An 8,956-nucleotide genomic window follows, 5' to 3' on the forward strand; every position below is an offset into this window, starting at 1 on the left:
AGTATTCGCGTCATCAACATAGTAACGTTAGAGAAAAAGTGAAGCGGCATATATAAATCTCTTTGGCGATTGTCCGCACTGTTGACGATGTGCTTTGGGTTGAGCATGTAGTAGTATTTCCGCTTTGAGCAAACTAATGGTATTTAAAAAGATCTATTTATACGTTCTACGGGGTAGTAATGCCCCTTTTTGTTTTCGCATAAATACCGAAGAAACAGAATACAATACATTCAGCCAAGTCATACATAGGGCACAATTATTTCACCGTAGATTTTGGGATATCGCGTGACAGAGATAAACATATACAATGGTGCATTATATATAACGAACGGGATTCTATTAAGATCATTTCAAAACACGCATTGTAAGTGTTAAAATGGCGAACGAGAATTCAAATGAAATGACAATTGTTAGTGATCCTAGTCGCGCCGTGAATGATGAAAACCAACTAGGATCTGAATCACTCGGAAATGTTGTTCGAGAAATTACAACGGAGGCAGGGTAACGTTTTTTACTATCAACTCAATGTTGTACGCATTTTTCAGTATACTATTGGTATATTGGCTACCACTCACTTGAAGTATGTCATTGATTGTTTTCTTCTCATACTAGACAATTAATTTGCATCCAATGATTAAGAAACTTACACAGGTGATGTATTATTATAAACATGCAATAGCTTAATGAAACAATAATAACCGAGTCAGATCGTATTGTCATAAAATTGCGGCATGTAAATTTATTAATAATAACTCAATCAGATAAGTAGTAAACTAGAAGTATGTCCTCTTTGTATGTTAATAATGACAGGTATTCACTGTATGCATTAGTACAAGTACATTTTCTTATTTTCATATCAATGACAATGACAAAAAAATACAAATTCATTTCATGGAAATTACGAATTCCTGTGAAGGTTTAACAATTTGTATTTGTAATACTGTGTTTTCATGAAGATTTGTATAACAGTTTAGATAGTATTCTAATACGGCACGTGCCAAATTTCATATAAACAAAGAAGAACTTCCGGTCGTGGGTTATTCGACAACAAACCTTGGGCGTATTTATGATAGAACTTCACATAAAATAGTACACAAGAAAAATAAGATACAGTGAATAAATCTTTAGTAAAAACCGTGTTAGAATCGAAATAATTCGTGTACGTTATAGTTTGTTGTCGAATAACCCACGGCCGGAAGTTGCGTGGTTTCAAATCACTCGTGCTTATTAGTTTTTATTTCTTAAATAACTACTTTTTATAAATATTTTGTTAATTGCATTTGTGTACATTTCTAATTACTGTTATCATGTTCAATCACCTAACTGACGACTGATATGTGTGATTGAGCCAGAGATATGAGAACGTGCTCTTTGTTTGGAAACATAACTTATGTTAAATATTCATCCTTATGGTAGGGTAGATAATTTATTGTTCATTCGTTCTTCGCTAACATCAGTTTGTACAGTACAGTAACACCTAGAGCAGATGCCACATTTAGACGAGAATGTGCATATATACATTTATGAGATTTCACATTTATGCGTAATATATATCTTCTGAGTAATATCAAGTAAAGATGAATTGCTGATTTATTTAAAAAAGATATTGCTTAATAAGAAAACATTTACAACAAGAAGTTATAGCCTTCTAAATGCCGAATCAACATTTGCAAGATACAACTTAAATTACTTCTAGGTTAAATATAATGCTATCTGGTGATTGTATTTATATGATTAGTATATTTGCCAAGGACGGTATATATAATAAAATACAACGTGCATACATTATACTAAATAATATACTATTATATTTGTGTTTTGATAATTACATTATATACCTTACAAAATAAGCCAAAGGAAAAATACTAGTTATTTTTAACACATGTCGTGGGCAAAGTTGATTAATGTTAATCTATGGTAGTAATTTACTTCTCAAAATGCCAAAACAATGGGATATTTTCCTGCCTAATTTGTTAAATATTTCTTTACTTCTTTGACATCAGGTGTGAACTCAAATAATTATTTAAATTCTATTCCCTATGTAGATATATTGTAGTAAAATGAAGTTAATATTTTTTCCATAGTTCAAATAATGAATTATGTTTTCAATGTGTTACAGTTGTCATAATTTATTTTAACTTACGTATTAACAATATCACATATCTTGTCATGTATTTGTCGATAATTAGTTGTCGGTTTACGTTCAATTCATATCAGTACGGCAACACCTCTAGCTTGCATTGATATTTAATATTCGTCGATAGTAAAACTATTTGTTCAAAGGGTTGAATTTAAATATAAGAAGTGGAATGTCCAAAAAAGGTTAAATTTCGTTCATAACATTTTTCTAAATAAATCTAAGTGTTCCATTGAGCGGGCTTTAAACGAAAGAACGCCTATTGAGCCACACACATGGGCTCGTTGAATGTAATTAAATAAATAACTTGCAGGGCAGTTCATAAAACATTACTTTTCATTGTTTAATTGTAAAATGTTCGGTTCTTTACTGACAGCATACGATATAGTATCTTAAAGCGACGGTATTAACACCATGCGGAGTTGCGACTCTTGATTAAATGATATCTATGAAATGATGCGTCATAGGAAATATCAACACCTGCTGAACGTAGCATATGATTTTAATGTGAGGTGTTGGAATTAGTAATGCTCAACAATCGTTTGGTAATTGAATAAAACTTGTCATTGGGCTACCCAAATGTGACATTAAAACTTTTTTGCAATAAGTCTTCTTATAATTGAGAAATTGGTTGGATACCAGCCGCCATGCGAAAATATATGGCTTAGAACTGTTTTAAACGTTAGCTCCGTAAAATGAATGGTCCGTAAGGCTCAACATGTAACATTTATATAATTTTCATAAACTATTAGAAACTGTATTGCTCAACGGTCTTACATGTTTTATTCACTCACATCAATAAGCTGATCTCTTACCAGCCTTTGAACAACCGAAATATTACAGCACTGCATTTTATTAACCTTGTTTTACAAAACACACGTGTTACAGATTTGATATTTGATGTATTGCATAAGATGATTGTCTTCTACAAAGATTATATAGATCATATTCCAGGGCTTAAACCTGGCCCCGCAAAAGTGGTTATATACTTTATAAAGAGAGAAAAATACTTTTCCCCTTTAATACATAGCTAAGAGGTGTTGAATGTGTTACATATAACATAATTCGTTGATATTCCTCAATTAAAATCGTTTCCCTGTTGTTATAACTAGTAGCGCCACAATGTAAACATGATTTATAAAAACTTCTGAAGCTAGATAACTTAAGAAATCTACCTTAGTGTCCAATGATATCACGCCCGGGGTGGTCAAGTGCATAGCTAGTTATCTCGCCTGATATTTTTTTCAATTTCTCTTAAACCACGTGTTATTTGGTGTATAACACCTGGTTAATTAAATGATACAATGAAATGATACATTTATACTTACACAAAACAATAACTTTCTTTGTTGTATTTTTTAAAACAACAAGGCCATTTAGCTTTTTTAATTTGCGTACGACATCCGATTGTGGTCTATTATATTATGGAGCTGAGTTCAATAGTGGGAACGGTTTACATTTATAATATAGACCTAATTAGCAAGATAACAGTGTAACGTCTCGTCTCAATGCGAGACAAATATGTTAATATTTGTGACACCCTTAGCTCCACACGAAAATGCATTTGAGGAGGCAAAAGCTATTAAATTACAACGTGTGAGCCACCCAGTTAATCATTTGCCACCTAAGAATTTGTTATAAGAATTGCGTGTATTAAATGTATTTGATACTATTAGATTGCATTATTAGATTAGATTTATATATTTTTATATTCCATGCACAATGATTAGAAGCAGAGGGACATCAGGCCATGAAAGAAAACCAAAAAAAAAAATTAAAAACATGACGGTGATAACTAAATTCTGGTAATTATTTATCAACTATAAATTCCATTAATATATTAAATTATTCGTGAACATCTCATTTGGTAAGTACATCTCATTTGGTTAGTATTTACCTGTTTTCAGGTTTGCTCAGATTAGTTCAAATCATCGTTTGGTAAATCCGTTCTGAAAAGTTTACGCTTAATGAATCTGCTTGAATTCATTGTTCAAATAAAAAACGAGTGCCGTGTATATAAACAGAAGAGAAATCGTTTATGTGATTATTTTAAGTGTTGCATTGTTTATAACCGATATAATGTATTTCACCGGAAGACAACTGTCATATATGACAATTATACTCGCTGTGGCGCCGACTAACGTTATTATAAAAGAATTAATTTACTTCTCTATTGCAGGGAATTAATACCGGGAGATCATATTGCGGTCGAATGCGAGTGGTCCATAAAGGAAAAGCCTGTTACCACATATTTTCATCACGGTATATACATAAGCCAAGAGAAAGGTGTAGCACATTTTTCCGGTCGTACCGTACAAAACGCCGAGCTGAAATATGATGACTTGATGGACTTTGCTAATGGGTGGAAACACAACACATTGTATAAAATCGAGTACAAAGAGAACAAATGTTTACCGGCTGATGAAGTTGTTAAACAGGCGATTGCGTTAGTCGAAAGTCAGGAATGGGATAAGTTTGATTTTACAGACAACAATTGCGAGCATTTTGCGAGTTACTGCAAAACAGGCAAGAAATCGTGTAATCAAAGTTATTTCAAATGTCTATTAGCAAATGGTTGCGTTTACTTATATGCATGTTCTGTGGAAGCTATGGGCTATTCTCCATGTTTCAAAAGAGAAACGAAATAAACAATACATGTATATATGTATATGCAAAAATATTGAAAACAACACAACCTGTTTAAGATTATATGAAAAGCAAAATGTACCTAAGAACTGGGAAGTCAAACTGACCTACAACAATATATTGAAGTATGTGAGGCTTCTTCAAAATAAATACAATTGTTTGTGACTTTTTAGGACGTTATTTAATGACGAAAATTGACGTTATGGTGTTACATCGAAACCTTTTGCAACGAAAACACTATTATTCTGAATGCGCATTTCGGATTTGGAAAAGGCTTTTCAACTGATGATGCTATTTTGTATTGATGTCTAATAATCAAAATTATTGAAATTTAAATAAACGTTTGTATTAGGGATGGGAACGAATACTGAAAATGATATTCGAATATTCAGTTGTTATTATTTGAATACATTCGATTATTAGATTTTTAAACCTTATATTAAAATGTCTTAACTTATGACTGTCCAGAGCAACGTTCTATTTCATATTGCCACTTATACCACTATAAATCGTATCATGTGTGCAGCTTTTAAAAACTTGACAGAGTAAAACTTGTAGAAAAAAAGATTATTGATTATTGCATTCTTCTTTTTAAATAAATACTGTTTATTTTCATAAGATATAAGATGTTTCCGGAAAACACATTACCGTTATTCTAATTTATTTCAATACTTCTAATTGATTCGGATACTTTCCATCGATAGCATTTATGATTTTGTTTTCACTTTTTGTTCTGCAATTAAGAAGCACGACTCTTTAATTGGTTGATATTTGAGTAACTAAATTCTGACTAAATAAACATTGATTTAATATTTAGATATAGCATTCAAAACAAACATGCCACACGTGCCGATCTCGGTGGAACAGTCCCGCTTTTGGGGTATTTGGCCCGGCTTCCTGATATGAGACAATTTGTCCCGACATTCGTTAAACACGACATACATTCTATAAATTAGCAATACATTTCGCTATTCAAGGTCTTTCTTGCTAAAACTTCACTAATTCCTTTATTGCCCCTTATTACTATCTACTTCTACTACTCGAGTGCACCAGTGTAGTTTGTGACACCTTGTGACATCAGCGATTTATCGGCGAATTATTGATTTTGTCAGGCATTCACACCATGGTATTTTGTAATATGGTCGCTAATTGCTATTGAAAGATGTGTCGCATTGAAATAAAAGCCAACTGCCGCCCAATTATGTCTAACGATTCTGCTTGTTATACCACCTGAGGTTAAAAGACCTGTCAAAGCACAGATTTGTAAGTCAAACAAATTGAAGTTTCATTCTTTATTCTCATTTATATACACACATTACATATTTATAACAGTGACACATACTCACATTAAAACATTATGTATATAACCGCTCATGATGTTGAGCTATAAGAGATATCGCACATGTTTGCATATCATTAAATAAAATATCATTCTCTTATCACTATTCACAATACTAAGAGGTAAAAAGTAAGTGCTACTCCTTCTTTAAAAATAAAATAATCAAAGTTAAGACAATGATTGCTGTAAATTGGAGCACTAGCGCGCTAGTAAAATACATTTTCAAGAATCGAATATCATTCCTGATCAGATCAGGAATACATTAGTTAGCACTGACTTTCTACATTTACATAAAATTAAATTTTAGATTACACTAAAACATATATGACATTATTTACAAAGTAAACATTGTCGTCTTATTAAAATTGCATGACAGGTTTTGGCACATTGTCTAATCAAGTCTTTATTTGAGAACAGTATAGTAAATTGATCTATTTTTGATAAGTTTGGAAACTCCGAATTGCATACAATTGCCTTCGAAAGTAAACTATCTCTTAAGTCATTATATATTTGACATTCAAGTATAACATGAAGTTCATTTTCTACATTTTTACTTAAACAAAAAGGGCATGTTCTATTTTCTTCTATAAGTCCTTCATAACGCCCAGTTTCAATACGAATGTGTGCAACACCAAGTCTAAATTTACTAAATGCAGAACGATGAGATAATGGTAAAGTAAGAGTACAATACTCTTCTACATTATAACTAGACTTTAACAATTTATAATTTTTTTAGTCTAAGTTTATTGCGTCCTCGGCCAGATGGACCTATATCATTATTAATTCTTCGAAGCCAGCTATTAATGTAACATTCATGTGTAATTTCTTCTATATTAACAGCAAATGATCTTGGTTGAATGCTTATCAATACACATTGATGTTTCACATAAATTAATTTTTATATTTGACTGATTACCAGAAAATAGTTTGTTCATTTTGCATCAAAATAAATATAAAGTGAATTGGCGATTTGTCTCTCTCCTTATACCCTCCCGTTTGCCTATTATCGTTTATTAATGGCAGCTGTTATGAAAACAATGACTTACTCAGGAAAGCCGTCTGCACTAAACCCAAACTGCGACTTTGTACATGTGCGTATATAACTTTTTAGAAGTATCCTTGTATAACATTAAAATAATCGAATATTAATTTTGGATTCGAATTTTCGCACGATTTTCGAATATTCGGATATTCGGTCCCATCACTAGTTTGAACTTTGTAAGCTATATACGTCGATATTATATAGCTTACAAAGTTCAAACTAGTGATGGGACATGTATGCAAATGTTAAGTCACGTGTCAAATCTTGTTCACCTTACTCAGAAAAACGAAAAATGGAATTCAATGGTAATGTTATTCAAGTGATTGATAACTATTCAAAAGCGGTGTTAAATTATATGGAAAATGTCAAAATAAACCAGGAACATTTTGTTGGTAATGCTGTTGAGGCAATGAATACATTATTGTTTAAATGAAATGATTTTGACATAAAAATATTGTGTCAATTGTTTGACTCTTGCATATGCTCCATATTATATTATGCGTAAGAAGTATGGGGATCACTCTTTAGATAAAATTGAACGAATTCATTTAAAATTTGCAAATTATTGTTACAGCACTGGTTAAAATAAATACCTTAAAACACCGGATACTTTGATAACAGATGGCACTTCGATAACAGAGAACAACAAAAGCCTAGCGCCAGCGGCGAGTTCTTCAGTTTTTCTGCATTTATGTTCTGTTCATTTGGTTTTCAGACACGAAACATTGTTTGGTCGATTAATTGTATAGTACGTCAAATTGCGAAGAAAGAAATTCGTGGACAAACGGTGGAGTTTATACAAAAACAGATACAATTCCATCGATAAACATCATGATTTAGATGATCAGTACGTATTTCAACACAATAAAAAAATACTTGGAAATTAATCAAGAACGTGCCAACTATTCCAAATAAAAGATCAATACGTCCATTAATGTTACAACACGTTACATTTTATTTTACTAACGTTTTTGAGGAAATTTTAATGTTTGAAGAGTCGGATGCCAAATTTTCATGGACACTTCTTTTACCGATCATCTCAATGACAATGACACTTGTATTCCAGATTACTTGACACTTTTTAACCAGATATAACACACTCTATATAGTGATTCAGAAATGCAGAATTAGCTGTGGAATACTGTTATAGTAAGCAGGCGATAATTAAAAATGTATGTACTGGCTTAAATTAAAAACGAATTACAAGTGACGTGTGCGTCGCTGTAGCCAAGCGATAGTTGTTTGATATGTCACATGGCTGAATGGGAAACTCGTGTCGATGAATATTATTTGTATATTTGCATGGGTCAGGCAAATTGTTTCCAAAGCTTCTCAGTTCATTAAAAATATAATTGTTTCGATTGTCCGCTGTAATCGAATTTTCCTTCAACATGAAAGCTCTTTATTCCACGTAAAAGCTAAAAACAAAATCATGCCGTATATTTAAAACCTTCCGTCGCATCTAATTGTACTGTCGCTATGTGTTGCAACATCGACCGTATATACAGTACCAGAAATCTCAGACTTTTGTGGTCTTGAAGTATTATTCTTTATTTTTATTTCATTTGTCAAAATCGGCCTAGGTGGCGAAATACAGGTTATTTGTTGTTGAACACAATTTGTCGGGTGCCACTGCTATCCAGATTTCGGACACATCACCCTTAAACTTAGGCAACGCATGTGTCTGTTGCTAATTAAAATAAAGGAACATAAGCTTTATTCATACATTCAGACAATTTTGTGCAATTATTTCAATGCTTCTTTGTTATCTTGTTTTGTGGTATATTTTCCT

At 32.0% G+C, this 8,956-nt stretch overlaps 1 long non-coding RNA gene across 1 annotated transcript; it reads left to right on the forward strand.

The window, feature by feature from the left end:
- The first annotated feature begins 297 nt into the window (after positions 1-297).
- LOC127849500 (uncharacterized) lies at positions 298-7,084 on the forward strand. Its single transcript, XR_008034872.1, has 3 exons — positions 298-501; positions 3,868-3,942; positions 4,317-7,084. It is a non-coding gene; the product is annotated as an uncharacterized LOC127849500 (long non-coding RNA).
- Positions 7,085-8,956: the final 1,872 nt, after the last annotated feature.

This window comes from Dreissena polymorpha, chromosome 1 (assembly GCF_020536995.1).
Source record: "Dreissena polymorpha isolate Duluth1 chromosome 1, UMN_Dpol_1.0, whole genome shotgun sequence".
Classification (NCBI taxonomy): domain Eukaryota; kingdom Metazoa; phylum Mollusca; class Bivalvia; order Myida; family Dreissenidae; genus Dreissena; species Dreissena polymorpha.